Source organism: Salvelinus namaycush, chromosome 4 (assembly GCF_016432855.1).
Source record: "Salvelinus namaycush isolate Seneca chromosome 4, SaNama_1.0, whole genome shotgun sequence".
In the NCBI taxonomy this organism is placed as follows: Eukaryota; Metazoa; Chordata; class Actinopteri; order Salmoniformes; family Salmonidae; genus Salvelinus; species Salvelinus namaycush.
The window spans coordinates 24,399,684-24,414,400 of record NC_052310.1 but is presented as its reverse complement, the minus strand read 5'-3'; the positions used below and the strand labels follow the sequence as shown (position 1 = coordinate 24,414,400).

The 14,717-nt window shown below is 44.4% G+C and overlaps 1 non-coding gene across 1 annotated transcript; it reads left to right on the top strand.

Annotated features, from left to right (window-relative positions):
• Positions 1–530: 530 nt before the first annotated feature.
• Positions 531–602, top strand: trnac-gca. Its single transcript has one exon. It is a non-coding gene; the product is annotated as a tRNA-Cys (tRNA).
• The last annotated feature ends 14,115 nt before the right edge of the window (positions 603–14,717 follow it).

Genomic DNA, 14,717 nt, shown 5'->3' with positions numbered 1-14,717 from the left:
GTCTAGGGGTAGACCTACTGAAGTTGCAATCCTGAATGAGTGTGCCAAGTTCTAGGGCGTTGCAGTAGTTTCAACATGTACTAGTAGCTAGGCAAATAACCATCAAAGAAATAAAACAAACTCAGAGAACAATGATACCATGTGTTGACAAAATGACAAAAATGACATGTAACCCCCACCCCCATTAAAAAAGTACACAATAGGTTACATACATAAATACACAAATATAGAAACCAGAAATGTGTTACCCCCTATTATTTTATGGGGAATTAGACAAACGCCTGGAATGGTTTGATCGACCTAGTGTTAAATTGAGAACATGCTCCTTTGGTCATGGCAGCGATTTACATTGCCACGTATTTACATTGTAACATATCAAAGATTTTCCGTGTTGGTAGATGTGTTTAGAAATATTTTCGTTTTTGCTGCCTTTCTTCATAAAACATCTTACTATTAGAACATCACAATGCTACAAAGGCAATGGTGGTGTAGCCTACATAACCTCTTAAATCTCAGTGTTTATCGTTAACGGGGGTATAGCTCAGTGGTAGAGCATTTGACTGCAGATCAAGAGGTCCCCGGTTCAAATCCAGGTGCCCCCTCATTTTGGCGATGCATATTTTATCAGTAGCATATTGATTGCTTGTAATAGTTTTTCACACGTCATACTATTTATTCAATATTGGTATCCTGAATCTGATGTATATGGTAGTAGACATGTAGGGCATAAATGCAGTACAAGTGGAAGTACGTATGGTTTATAGCAGACCTGGGCAATTATTTGCGATGGAGGGCCACATTAGAATTATTTTTTTTGCCATTGCGGGCCAGAATAATATTACAGGATTATACATCATGTGTATGACTGTGTTGACAGATATATCTACTGTAAATCACATCCAGATATGCTACTTATTTTACTTTTTTAACATGCACAGAAATAAAACACATCCATGTTCTCCTTTTGGTAGGTATTTTCATTATTAAACATGCAATGAACTACACATTTACATTTTACATTTAAGTCATTTAGCAGACGCTCTTATCCAGAGCGACTTACAAATTGGTGCATTCACCTTATGATATCCAGTGGAACAACCACTTTACAATATACACTTTACACACTTTACACTTTACAATATCCACATATCCCTACCGGCCAAACCCTCCCTAACCCGGACCCGGACGACGCTAAGCCAATTGTGCGTCGCCCCACGGACCTACACGGAGGGAAACGTACACTGTGCATTCAACACCACGGAAATAACTCTTGTTAACGGGTATGCACACAAACACAAGAAAGGGAGGTCAACATTACATTTAAACTACTCAATCAGTGTGAGGTGTGAAATCTCTGGGCATTGACTAGAGCAGTGAAGTCAGGTATAGTTTCTGAAACTATGTGCAGGATTGCTGAGAGGTGAGAGTCAGTAAGAGATGATCTGTGCCTTGACTTGTTATATTTCATCACTGAAAATGTCTGTTCACGTACATAGGTTGACCCAAACAGTGCAAACACCTTCTGAGCATGACTCCTAATCTTTGGAAAGTTTTGTTCATCGAGAGATGCATAGAACCTCGTCAGTGACATTGTTTTGAATAGTTCTCCAATCACTGCATCAGACTGAATGAAGATCGATAAGCTCAAGTTGCAGGTCAGTGGGAGCGTTATCCACATTGAAGGTGAAAGGAGAGAAAACCAACAGCATGTCATTTTCCAACACTTTGAAATCCTCAAAACGACTGGTCATCTGATGAGGAACAGACTAGTAGTGTCGGAAGGTGGGTGAGATTATTGGCTTCTACTTGGCGCTTCAGGAGGAGTAATTTTCCCTTGAAGGCTTTGACAAGGCTGTACATCTGATGTGAAAAAAGGCTCTTCCCTTGTAGTTTGGAATTCAGTTCATTCATGAGGGCCATGATGTCCACAGTGAAGGCAAAATCAGCCAACCATTCTTTATCTTGCAGTTGAGGGAAATCCACATATTTTCCTTTCATTTGTAAAAACTCAGCAATCTCCAACTTCAGGTCCCACACCCTTTTAAGCACTTTCCCAAACTCAGACATCTCACGTTTGTGTGGTAGGGGAGATCTGCATGACCCAACTCTGTCTCTTCCAACAGTGAGACAAACTGCCTGTGGTTTAAAGATTTTGCTCTTATGAAGTTTATCACTTTAGTGACTGTATTCACAACATGGCTCATTTTCAGAACACATTTACAGAGCATCTCGTGATGAATAATGCAATGCAGGAAAATAATTTTCTGGTCTGGGTTCAGCTCAGCTACTTGATCTTGTATCTTTTTCAAAAGGTCAACATTTTTCCTGTCAAGTTTGGGCACCCTTCAGTGGTCACACTGGATAACTTTTCAAAACTCAGTCCCAGCTTTGCCACACACTTATTAACCTCCTCCAATAAATATTTCCCTGTGGTTGTGCTCCTCATTGCCTGCACTGAAGCAAGCTCCTCTGTAATTTCAAAGTCTGGGGTTATGCTTCGTAAGGGCCAAGGAGAAATAGGTGAAATCCTTTACCTTGTCTTTCAACTGTTGTTCCATATTCTCTGCGATGTTCGTCTTGACAGGGAAACATTTTCAAACAGCTCTTTCTTGTCAGGGCAAAGTATTGCTGTTGAGGCAATTAAACATTATTTAATGAATTCGCACTCAGCGAATGGCTTGATATATTGTGGGACAGTACATAGCTAGCTCTCGCAATTCCATCGTTTTCTGAATGCAGTTTTGTGAAAAGTCCTTGCTGCTTTTGCAACTGAGACAGCCACACCTTTCGATGGACTTGCCCTCTGCTCAGAAGACATATTCCTATATTTCTCTGCATGCTTTGTATGGAAGTGTCGGGACGAGTTGTAGTCTTTCAAGACTGCGATGCTCTCTTTGCACACTAAGCACACAGCTTTCCCAGATACCTCAATAAAGAAATATTTCGAAGTCCACTCTTGCTGGAACACCCAACATTCATTGTCTACTTTTCTTTTCTTTGAAATCTTTGAAAAACTCATTTTTGCGCAATTTCTAGCTGGCTACAATGTGTTACTGTGACGTGTGTGTCAGCCTGTCAGTCACTGTCTGTCCTCGTGCAGTTCTTATTTATACGTGCCTTCAAAATAATTTTCCCACAAGCGGTGGGAATCATTAAATCATTACACAAAGGTGAGTATTCATTGGGCTTTTAATTTGAATAACGAATACATTTTTCAAAACTTTTCTATCACAAATTCTTTATGTGATCTGTGCATGATTCTGCGGGCTGTATTGAATCAGGTCGCGGGCTGCATATGGCCCCCGGGCTGGCCTTTGCCCAGGCCTGGCTTATAGTTATACAGGTGAATAGCCAGACTTACCTGGGTCTGCCTTCAGTGTTTTGGGTCATTCCAAGTTATCTGACCCTGCTTTGGAACCCTGGTCACGATATGGGTCTAAACCTGGTCTTATGGGTCAGCTTCAGTTAACTATAGGCTAGAGATGGAAAGTGGGCAGACCCATCTTCAACAGTAGTATTTCTTCGACTTGTATGTATGAGTGTATTGGCAGTTCTTAAACAAACTGAAAAGGCATACTGTCACAGACTGCTGGCCGTATAGTCTAGGCCAGTGGTTCCCAACCAGGGGTACTAGGACCTGGGGGTACTTGGCCTATCCACAGGGGGTACTTGAGACCACAAGCTTACTGGTAAAATGCACATGATGGGTACTTCAGGGGTACTCCGGGCAGAGCAAAATTCAGTTGGTGGTACAGTAAGCAAAAAAGGTTGGGAACCACTGGTCTAGGCTACTATAGGAATAAAGCCACATTTGGTGATTTGCTGCCACATGCAGTGCTAGAGCAGCAGAGAGCCCACTCTGGAAATGTGATGTTCTCGTAGACTATATTGTCTAAAAATCAACAACATTAAAAAGGGCACTTTTTAAATATTTAGGTTTATATTTTTAATTATCCATAAATGGACGTAAAGAAATTGTATTCCTAATCTAAACACAACTCATATTAAAGAGCACATGGCATCAAAGGACTGGCTTTGTAGGATCTACAGATTAATTGTTGTAGTGTATTAGAGGCCAGGGTAAGGCCAAAATGTCACAAATTTCTCTATTCATTTTGGATACAGATTTCAAATGCATACCAAACCTTCCCCCAAACGAGGATGTGCATTACAATGCAACCATGTCAACAACAAAGTCTTACACACACTAGCAATTGGTTTATAATTTAGGATATATTTACATCAATTAGAATAAAATTGAGGTCTTTTTACAGCATTTACACAAAATAAGCAATAATATGTACAGTTGTACACAACAATTTACACAAAATAAGCAATAATATGTACAGTTGTACACAACAATGTATGCAATAATACGTACAGTAAAAACCACTTCCATCAATGGAAATAGATTTTCAGCTCCAATTTATCATCTCTGCTTTTTAGTCTCATAAAAGACAGACCTTTGGAACTCCCTCCAGGTCATCTCTCTCTCTCATCATGCCCTGTGCCTGGTACAGGGAAAACACTTTGGCAGGGCAGGTTCCTACCACTCCAGGGAAGCCAGTGTGGATGTGAGGACGATTGGGGCCCTGCTTCAGCGGCTGGTGGCAGAACCTGCACAGACGGACAGAGGGTTTCTCCTCCCTCACTGCCCACTCTACTTGAGGCCTCCAGCTCCCGTTGAAAGAAGGTACTAGCAACAAACTCCTCAAATGGCATTCTTGAATTGGTAAGTCCTTCTGCTGCGTACGTCTGGGAGAATTATTTAGAGCAGTAGAAGTACTTCACCTCTCCAGTCTGATAAAATAAATGAAGGCGCTTATCACCAAGGTAGCAGGACTTTGGCTGGCCACACGCTAGACAGGTCCTCGTTTTTGTTGTTGTTGTTGCTGCTGCTTATCCAAGATTTTGTTTACCATTTTCTCAACTGCGCCCTGGGTCACAGGGGCATCCTGGGGAGGACCCACCGCTAGTGGGTTTACTGGAGCAGGTGGCAAGGGTACTGGGACACTGGGACACTGTCCACTGTCCATTTCACTCTCTGCAGTAAGATGCTGCCACAGCTGCGGTGTCTCCAGGAGCTTCTCTGGGCTGGTGCTATGAACTGAGCTGGTGTTCTTGCGCTTGGCCAGATGTTTCACATACCTGGAGATATGTTGCTTTGTGGTAGGATGCAGGAGGCTGTTTTGATCAGTGCATGTACTCTGCACCATGCCAGGATAATCCTCATCCACCTGCTTCAGGATGTCTTTCGCCCCATGTTGCTTGGCCAGCAGCCCATTAATGGCAGCTCTCATGGGCTCTCTACATCGGCCGTGGTCAAAGACAAAGACCTCCTGTCTTGATGGGCCCAGTTCGGGCTGCACGGGGAGAAGCTGTCAGGGGCAGTGGTGGTGTGGCTGGCAGAGGTGTGCTTGGCAGATCTGAAAGAGAGGCACAATATTAATTTAATGACAAGTCCTTGACTATACACTAATCTAAATTGTGTGTGTGAGTGAGGGAAATAATGAGTTACTGCCCGCACAAATAAGTATGTACAGTATGTGATATAATTTGAATTACCTGTATCCAGCAGGAACTCTTCAAAACCTTCCTCTTTTGTTGTTGCAGGAACTAGTGGCAAAGGGGAGCGGAACAGGACAGCCTGTGAGGGTTGGGCCTGGGCTGGTGGGGCTGGATCAGTATCAGCAGAGACTAAAGAAGCCAGATCCAGAAGGTCATGGATATCCGTCCTTCCCTAAAATAGGAGGCCCAATTACCTAGGGGAAAAAATCATGGAGCTAAACTATGTGAGTGAGTGAAATCATTCTGGATTACCTGAGAGATGTCTCCCTCCATGGCCACTGCAGAAGGAGCAGGGGTTGCAGGGCCACAGAACACCACAGCTGGGGCAGAGGAATCCACGCAGGACAGTGCTGGAGGATGGTCTGGCTCTACAGCCACAAGAGTCGGGTCCGGCTTTTGCACCTTGTACTTGTCCCAGTCGAACGGAACAGGGTGACAGCCTGGCTTCATGTATTATAGTCCAAACCTCTCCCCTGTGTCCCTGCTGGATACTTGGGCCACACCTTCACAGAGGCCGGGTTCAGCTTCACCATCAGAAACAGGTCAAAAACAGCAGGTAGGACCACAGCAGGTAGGACCACTTCAGGCTGCTTCAGGTCCACCAGCCTCGGTGGAAACGCGGTTACCTGTAGCCCTCCTGCTGAGAGATTCCCCTGACAGGGAACCATGTGGGCACATTTCCCCCCTCACCCTTAACGTGATTGATTTGCAGGGTTCCACCGTAACTGAAGAGGATCCTCTCCTCCACCTCTGGGTTACTCAGGCAGCCTCTCAGAATGTGTGCACGATGGATTCTCCATAACTTCAGCATTGACGTCTTGAAGAGGAGGACATCGTTGGGGCCCTTGGCTAGGTGGACCTGTTGTTGAACATCTTCCACACTCTTCACTAGCTCTCTTGGGTGTGGCACCTTTGTCTTGCAGTGCTCCCAGATGTGCTGCTTGGTGGGGTTAGCAGGGACAATCCCATAGAAGGCGTAGACCTTCAGATTATCCAGGTCAGCCTGGCCTGCCACAGTGAAGGCTGTGGACAGGAACTTGCAGAAGGAGCTATATAGTGGATGGTGTTCCGAGACACACTTTCTGGTGAACCACTGCATGCAGAGAAATAGAGAAAAAATTATTGATATAATAGAAGTGTCATTTTCATTTCATATGCAAATAATTATTTTTGTTTTCTTTTTTTATTTATTATAGCTGTGAAATATGTACTTAAAGCTGGTTGTGATTAATGTGATGAAGGATTCATACCTGTCCACCCAGGGTTTTTCCGGGTGTTGAACTCACGTTCATTTTCGGTTCTGAATGAAAGTTGAAAATGGGTATTTTCCAGATGTTGAAAATACGTATTTCACAGTCGTTGAAATCAGGTTTGTTTTAGGTTCTGAATGAAAGTTGAAAAGATGTAATTAATAGACGTCAATGTTTGGGCCAAATCAAGGCCAGGCGGGACAAAATCTTAACCAAACATAGACGTCTACAATTGGTTCAGATTTGGTCCGCAGCGGACCAAAAAAACAACGGCCGTGGAAATCAAGGCTGGTCCGGACTGCACCAAAAAAGACATCCAAAAGGCGTAAGCGTCAGTCCGTGCTTGCTGAGGTACTGCCTACAGCAGGGATGGGCAACTCCAGTCCTTAGGGGCCGGAGTGGTGTCACATTTTCCCCCCCTATCGCAGTCAACACAGCTGATGAATCTAATTGCATTCTAAACTAAGGATCATGACTTGTTGATTATTGGTGTCAGATGTGTTAGCTAGGGCTGTGACAAAAGTGTGACACCAATCCAGCCCCAGAGAACTGGAGTTGCCCTTCCCTGGCCTACAGTGTTGCCTGAAATTTTATTATAAGAATGCCTATGTGGTAGCTCTACCGTTTGTAAAACACCAACAATTTTTTGAATGCCCATCCATGTGGTAGGCTCACCGTTTGTAAAACGGGCCATTTCATTGCCTTTATTAGACCTGATTCCTGTGACTAATCAATTTGGCTATTTAAGCTCTGAATATCATCTACCAAACTTAACAGGATTTATCCTGAACATATTTGCAATGTGTTTCCACAGTGAGAAAAGCAGAAGTATTTTCTTCTTTGCTATGATCAGCTCATGAAAAATTGACGTATACAAACTTGAAACCACTGATCATGACAATTTAGCCCACGGGATGAAACTCCTGGACAGCAGTTGTTAGTAGCCTGATTGTCCATTTTACTTTGACCATTCCTATTTTTAGGATATGATGTTTGTTAAACATGTCAGTGCCTAATAGGCGGCCGCCTAATTCTGCCCTGTGTCCACCCACTGGTACTTGGCCTTCTCAATGCCAGCAGCGCTGTAGCGATTGGCCCTCTTACGTAGCCTCCAGGGACTGCTCACTCTCCGACTGCAGCATAACCCAGGAGAGGATCATCCAGTTCTCATTCATCACCACATAGGATGACATGGTGCCAGATGACAATGTCACCTTCCTGGCCACTTTGTGGGTGTGGTCAGACCTGAATACCTGTCCGGAGGTGCCATGTAGAGCTGGATGAGGGCTGGCTCTTGCTGTTGGCACTCTTGTAGGAGGCAGTCAGTCAGGTAGTGTGACGACACAGACACTCCACACCAGCCATCTGTCTGCATCTTCATAGCCTCCAAACGGAGCAGGTGAGTCCTCCCGTCTCAGGAGCCCTGTGATGGTCCTCTGTCCATACAGCCCCGCCTCAGCATCCCTGATGTTCTGCACACTGAGCAGGTAGGCCAGGTGGGCACCCTCATATTTCAGGTGCAGCGTCTGTCACCTGGTTGGCCATGTCATTGGATGACTTGCCAGAACGTCTCAGGTCATCCATCACCATCTTGCAGATAACCATAAGAAGGCCGAGCAAGCTTGTCCAGCCACTGGGGTTTGTCAGCAAACCAGTACTTTTTTCCTACCTTGCAGCTAAGATGGAAGGCTACAACATAGTACTGACCACTGGTGCCAATAATCACCCTATGCCTTCCTACACCAGAAGAGACCACCTGGGGCTTTGGACAACTGTGGAGACAAGGCAGGACATAATTGTTCCTCAATCTCTCCATAATGGCATGCTCTGGTTTACAAATGAAGGAGGAATTGAGCTGGAAGTATTTGTTACGGTAGCTCAGAGGAGGTCCCTATGAGTTCGGGCTGAGGTGGATAATGCCACAATGAGACCATGTCCATGAGGGGCCGCACTGGTTGGGACCCTGGCCACAGCCCCATGGCCTACGGCTCAGTCTTCATCCAAATCCTCTGATGGTGAGAGCAGTTGCAGCATCTGACATCTTGGCCATAGCTGGGGATCAAAGGGAGAGCGACTGTGCGGGTGGTGGTGGCGGAGGGAGAGAGGCTGCAGGCTGTGTGGGTGGTGGCGGTGGGAGAGTGGCTGCAGGGTGTGCTGGAGAAGCAGGGTGTTTCAGAGCTACAAGATACAATATAAACATGAAACATATTGTTAAACCAAAAAAGATTGGTGTGTAGATGAATTACATGGCAGAGCATGTCATACCTTGAGGCAGCACTGTACCCTGCTCTGCTCTGGTAGGGGCAGGGGGCCTCACATTCTGTAATGTAAGATCTAGGGTAAGCTGGGGCTCCAACGGCTGCTGCTGGTGTACCTGAAATCACAGTTAACATGTGCATTTATCATTGCAGTAGGTACAGTTAAATAAATTACTAATCTGGACATGATTGGCATGAGTTTAAAGTATTAGTACACTCATTCAGCTAGGTCTGGAATTCAGATGGGGACAAACCCAGCATCTCCTTTTCCAAATCCTCATCCTCCTTCATTACTGTGAAATGAAACAAAGACGTCATTACAAATAGCATGTCATATTAAAGTAAACCAACAGTTTTGTATATTTTTGTTACTAACTGACCTGGAAGATCATAGGCAAGGGTCGAGGTGGCTGTTGGGGTTGGGGCTTCCATGTCAGATGATGTTGGAGGTGGAACGGGACAGTTGTTACCTGGCTTTGCTTCTTCAACAGGGACTGCTGTAGTTAGCGCATGTGTGCCTGACACACACTTCTGACTAAGGATAAAGCTAGCATACCCATCAGCCCTGGTGTTCCAAATTTCCCTCCAGGTGTTTTTGGACTGTTTCCCAAAACCAACAAAGTTCTCATCCTCTGAGGTCACAACAGGTGTAGCTGGTCTTAGTGACTTGTACTTCAGAAGGTCCTCAATCTCTTGAAAGCTCCTCAAGTACTGGAGGAAGGACATTAGGATGTCCTTTTTGTCACCCACTGGGTTGAACTGCCTAGTCTTCCCCTCCTGTTCAACCTTCTTGATGGAGGTACAAGGTCTATCCCAAATCATTCTCCAGAAGCCACCGGAAAGACTTGCCCTTTTATTTTCCAAACTGGAGGACGTACTCGCACAACACCGCCAGTCTGTCTGACACAGAAACACGATGCAAATGTACAAATAGTTAGCTTTACACTTCTGATCTATTATACAAATTCAACTTGGAAGCCTTGTTGAATGACAACATTATGGGCACTTCTAGGCATTAGTCATATCATTGGAAACATAGATTACATTGTTAGGAATTCTCTAGCAATGCCCACTGGAAGGTTAATTGTATCTGTCACATTATGGTGTACTGTGTAGGTTTGCTATCATTATGCAGAATATTGTGTAGACTTGTTGCAGTATTATCTAAAAACACTATCAGTTGGGACTTTCCCAATAGATTGCAACACCTACTGTAGCTACATGTCTAACAGTGAACTTGCAAATTCAATCACCGGTCACAACTCTTGGGGAAAAAAGCATTGAGACGGTTAACGTTAGCTATCTTACTACTGTAACTATAACGTTATAGAGGGCTTGAGGTTGTATCACAAATCACCTAGCAACCACACCAGGCGCCATGTTGGAAGACCAGAGTCAGTCTGGTAGAAATCGTCCACATGGCTTGCTACCACCAGAAACGTTGAAGATTACCCCATTATTTAGCAAGTGTAGGCAGTGGGAGAACCTATTCAAGTAAGTAAATATATTTAGAAAATAAGAAACTATGTATTATTAGCTAGCTAGCTACAATAACTTAGTGTTCAGGCTAAGTCAAATGAGCTGCTAATGTAATGTTCGCTAGATTTTAATTTTTTATTTTATTTCACCTTTATTTAACCAGGTAGGCTAGTTGAGAACAAGTTCTTATTTGCAACTGTGACCTGGCCAAGATAAAGCATAGCAATTCGACACATACAACAACACAGAGTTACACATGGAATAAACAAAACATACAGTCAATAATACAGAAGAAAAATAAGTCTATATACAATGTGAGCAAATGAGGTGAGATAAGGGAGGTAAAGGCAAAAAAAAAAAAAGGCCATGGTGGCGAGGTAAATACAATATAGCAAGTAAAACACTGGAATGGTAGATTTGCAGTGGAAGAATGTGCAAAGTAGAAATAGAAATAATGGGGTGCAAAGGAGCAAAATAAATAAATAAATACAGTAGGGGAAGAGGGAGTTGTTTGGGCTAAATTATAGATGGGCTATGTACAGGTGCAGTAATCTGTGAGCTGCTCTGACAGCTGGTGCTTAAAGCTAGTGAGGGAGATAAGTGTTTCCAGCTTCAGAGATTTTTGCAGTTCGTTCCAGTCATTGGCAGCAGAGAACTGGAAGGAGAGACGACCAAAGGAGGAATTGGCTTTGGGGGTGACCAGTGAGATATACCTGCTGGTGGGTGCTGCTATGGTGACCAGTGAGCTGAGATAAGGCGGGGCTTTACCTAGCAGAGACTTGTAGATAACCTGTAGCCAGTGGGTTTGGCGTCGAGTATGAAGCGAGGGCCAACCAATGAGAGCGTACAGGTCGCAATGGTGGGTAGTGTATGGGGCTTTGGTGACAAAACAGATGGCACTGTGATAGACTGCATCTAGAGTGTTGGAGGCTATTTTATAGATGACATCACCGAAGTCGAGGATCGGTAGGATGGTCAGTTTTACGATGGTATGTTTGGCAGCATGAGTGAAGGATGTTTTGTTGCGATATAGGAAGCCGATTCTAGATTTAATTTTGGATTGGAGATGCTTAATGTGAGTCTGGAAGGAGAGTTTACCGTCTAACCAGACACCTAGGTATTTGTAGTTGTCCACGTATTCTAAGTCAGAGCCGTCCAAGAGTAGTGATGCTGGACGGGCGAGCAGGTGCGGGCAGTGATCGGTTGAATAGCATGCATTTAGTTTTATTTGCGTTTAAGAGCAGTTGGAGGCCACGGAAGGAGAGTTGTATGGCATTGAAGCTCATCTGGAGGTTAGTTAACACAGTGTCCAAAGAGGGGCCAGAAGTATACAGAATGGTGTCGTCTGCGTAGAGGTGTATCAGAGAATCACCAGCAGCAAGAGCAACATCATTGATGTAAACAGAGAAGAGAGTCGGCCCGAGCATTGAACCCTGTGGCACCCCCATAGAGACTGCCAGAGGTCCGGACAACAGGCTCTCCAATTTGAGACACTGAACTCTATCAGAGAAGTAGTTGGTAAACCAGGCAAGGCAATCATTTGAGAAACCAAAGCTGTCGAGTCTGCCAATAAGAATGTGGTGATTGACAGAGTCGAAAGCCATGGCCAGGTTGATGAATACGGCTGCGCAGTAATGTCTCTTATCGATGGCGGTTATGATATCGTTTAGGACCTTGAGCGTGGCTGTGGTGCACCCATGACCAGCTCTGAAACCAGATTGCATAGCGGAGAAGGTATGGTGGGATTCGAAATGGTCGGTAATCTGTTTGTTAACTTGGCTTTCGAAGACCTTAGAAAGACAGGGTAGGATAGATATAGGTCTGTAGCAGTTTGGGTCTAGTGTCACCCCCTTTGAAGAGGGGGATGACCGCGGCAGCTTTCCAATCTTTGGGAATCTCAGACGATATGAAAGAGAGGTTGAACAGGCTAGTAATAGGGGTTGCAACAATTTTGGCAGATAATTTTAGAAAGAGAGGGTCCAGATTGTCTAGCCCGGCTGATTTGTAGGGGTTCAGGTTTTGCAGCTCTTTCAGAACATCAGCTATCTGGATTTGGGTGAAGGAGAAATGGTGGGGGCTTTGGCGGGTTGCTGTGGAGGGTGCCGGGCAGTTGACCGGGGTAGGGGTAGCCAGGTGGAAAGCATAGCCAGCCGTAGTGAAATGCTTATTGAAATTCTCAATTATAGTGGATTTATCGGTGGTGACAGTGTTTCCTAGCCTCAGAGCAGTGGCAGCTGGGAGGAGGTGCTCTTATTCTCCATGGACTTTACAGTGTCCCAGAACTTTTTTGAGTTAGTACTACAGGATGCAAATTTCTATTTGAAAAAGCTAGCCTTAGCTTTTCTAACTGCCTGTGTATATTTGTTCCTAACTTCCCTGAAAAGTTGCATATCACGGGGGCTAGATAGCTAGCTATACAGTATGTAATGCTAGCTAAGTGAGCTAAATAACAACAGCTAGCTAACATAATATTAGCCAGTTATCTTGATGTATCATTGTAACTCTAAATGCATGTGTAGCTAGGTAGCTAGCTAACAGCCGTGGAAGAAGGTGAAAGGATTAGCTAGCAGTTCCGGCTGTCAGAACAGAGAGTAGGCTGCTCTGAATAGCACAGGTACCTTTGTCGGAGGAGATTATGAAACTATTCTCCAGTTCCAGTGCCTAGAGTTAGCGAGGAAAAACTGAGAACAGAGAGATATAGCAACATCATTTTCAGTGCTGTCTAATTAGAGTATAATGCACCCTGTTTCTTTGTGATGTTTTCTGTCCTCAGATACAGAGAGCTGTGAAACCCTGTCTGCAGAGGAAGATGTCCCAATGAATGCCCTGAGAGAATAAGGGTATATCCTTGTATACCATGGGTCATACGCGTGCACCTATGTTAGGACATTTTAGTTAACAACAATACAGTTTAAAAAAGTCACACACACAATGTGTAAACATATTAAACTGGATCAGGTCAACCCTGCTGGGTGTGCTGGATTCTGTTCCAGCCCAGCACTAACACACCTGATTCAATTTATCAAACCAAATTAGTTGATAATTAAGTGTGCCATTGCGGGGCTGGAATAGAAGTCAGCTCACCCAGTAGAGCAGGGATCAGTGGAGCAAGGTTGGCCACCTCTGGTATGGACTTTTTTGTTCACCTGAAATGATGCTTTACTAATAGCCTACTTGTTACTAAGATGTGATTCAATGTGTTGGCTAATAGCAGTAATTCCAAATTCAGTGTTTAATCCAATCATTCAAAATCAAATTGCTAAATAATCCCCCCCCAACAGGGCTTAGAATAGAGGGTTAATTGTTAACTATTATTCAAGATGAACAAGTGCAATAAAGAGGGGAAGGGAATTGGTCTCTAATTTGTCTGCGTTTGTGTTGTATTCTCAAATAAACACGAGCTTTTTGTTCAGTTGTAAGCTCTCCAATTCGTTTTGATTGTCACTTTTTTCCCCAGTTCTTGAGTACCTCCCCAACAGCACACATTTGTGTTGCAACCCCGGACAAACATACCTGATTCAACTCATTGAGGGCCTGATTAGTTGATTCAGGTGTGCTTGTCTCGAGCTACAATAAAAATGTCTACTGTTGGTGGTACTCGAGGACCGGAGTTAGGATCCACAGCTACAGTGTGATGGCATTTGCCTTACGGCCATTTGCAATGCACCCGTGCACACGTACGTATGGCGTTGTGTGGGGGAGCAATTTGCTGATGTCATTGTTGTGAACAGAGTGCCCCATGGTGGCACTGGGGTTATGGTATGGGCAGGCATAAGCTACGGTCTACAACCACAATTGCATTTTATCTATGGCAATTTGAATGCGGAGATACCTTGACGAGATCCCGAGTCCCATCGTCGTGCCATTCCTCCGCCATCATCTCATGTTTTAGCATGGTAATACACGGCCCCATGTCCCAAGGATCTGTACACAATTCCTGGAAGCTGAAATTGTCCCAGTTCTTCCATGGCCTGCATACTCACCAGAAAAGTCCCCCATTGAGCATGTTTGGGATGCTCTCGACCGACGTGTACGACAGTGTTCCGTTTCCCGCCAATATCCAGCAACTTCGCAGAGCCATTGAAGAGAAGTTGGGAAAACCTTCCATAATCAAGCCCGATCAACTCTATGTGAAGGAGAGGTGTCATGCTGCAAGAGTCAA